Source organism: Emys orbicularis, chromosome 7 (genome assembly GCF_028017835.1).
Source record: "Emys orbicularis isolate rEmyOrb1 chromosome 7, rEmyOrb1.hap1, whole genome shotgun sequence".
In the NCBI taxonomy this organism is placed as follows: domain Eukaryota; kingdom Metazoa; phylum Chordata; order Testudines; family Emydidae; genus Emys; species Emys orbicularis.
Genome location: NC_088689.1, coordinates 9,826,695 through 9,828,171, shown reverse-complemented (window position 1 = coordinate 9,828,171; position 1,477 = coordinate 9,826,695). Strand labels below are relative to the sequence as shown.

The following is a 1,477-nucleotide window of genomic DNA, read 5'->3' as shown; positions in this document are numbered from 1 at the left end:
AGCGGCGCAGCTGCCCCAATGCAACTGTGCCACTGCAGTGCGTCTGGTGAAGATGCTCTATGCCGACAGAAGCAAGCTCTCCCATCAGCATAATAAACCCACCTCTGTGAAAGGCGGTAGCTAAGTCAGTGGGAGGAGCTCTGTTGGTGTAACTTATGTCACTCAGGGGGGCGGTTTATTCACACCCCTGAATGACACAAATTATGCTGACATAAGCCATAGTGTAGACCTAGCCTAAAGCACAGGGCTGGGAGTCAGGAGATCTGGGTTGTATCCCTAGCTCTTTACAGACTTGCTGTGTGACTTTGGGTGAATCATTTAGACCAAAGGTGGAGAGTCATTTTAGGTGTCTCCAATTTTGCAGGTTCACGTCTCAAGCTAAGAACCCAAAAATGTAGGCACCCTAGTCGTCAATATCCTTTGCAAGTTGGACCTATGATCTCTCAGCACTTCAGATACCTACAGCTGAAAAGTGAGGGATAGTCATAATTCCTTTCCTCGCAGGTATGAGGGTGAGAATGGAGCTGAACTCCTCAAATGGAAGGTGCTACAGTGCGGCAATGTATTTTTCTTATCCTGCCTGCAGAAGGCTTTTCATTTCTCAGAAATTGTTTAATCACAAACTTTGGGGGCAGTTCGGGTACGCTAACCAGGAAATTGTTTCCCCAGTAGCCTCTGTTGCTTTTCAAACTAAGTCTGTCAAATAAAAATTATCCTTTTCATTCCCTCCCTTTCCCCAGATTGCTCAAGTGCTGTTGCTGCCTCTGTTTTATCTGTCCACAGTGAGTCTGGTTCATTACAGTCTCAACCTCCCTGATTCAGCTAACCCGTTCTAGACAGATGCCAGTAAGTAATGAAGGAAATTCTCAAAGATGCAAACCAGATAAGACTGGCTGACTTCCATGAGGCTTCTCGTGCAGGGAACCCAAGTACAAGGCTAGACAGTTTTCAGCTGCCAAAGTAGCTCAGTTGGGAGAGCATTAGACAGAAGATCTAAAGGTCCCTCGTTCAATCCCAGGCTTTAGCAGGCCCTTTGGAGGGAGAAATAGCTTAGTGGTTTGAGCATTGGCCTGCTAAATCTAGGGTTGTGAGTTCAATCCTTGAGGGGGGCCATTTAGGGAACTGGGGTAAAAATCTGTCTGGAGGTTGGACTAGATGACCTCCTGAGGTCCCTTCTAATCCTCATATTCAGATTTCTTCTCTGTTACTGGACTGATAAAGGGAGTGCACCACCACTTGGTAGTGATGTGGGCATTTGCTTTTGCTGCAGTGATGATAGCTTAGTGATCTGGAAATAAGTATTAAAATTAAGCAGGCCGTTTATTTCTTCCAGTGCCAAGGAGCTATGACCTCTGCTTAATTATTAAATTGGATCCATTTAGAAGTTTTCCATGGACTTCCCCTTGTCTACAATCTTTTCTCTGGTTGGCTGTCTCTTCTCCCACATCCAATTCTTCTCTGACAATCTCATCCTAGT

At 45.6% G+C, this 1,477-nt stretch overlaps 1 non-coding gene across 1 annotated transcript; it reads left to right on the top strand.

Moving 5' to 3' along the window:
- Positions 1-954: 954 nt before the first annotated feature.
- On the top strand, positions 955-1,027 carry TRNAF-GAA (transfer RNA phenylalanine (anticodon GAA)). The gene has a single exon. It is a non-coding gene; the product is annotated as a tRNA-Phe (tRNA).
- Positions 1,028-1,477: the final 450 nt, after the last annotated feature.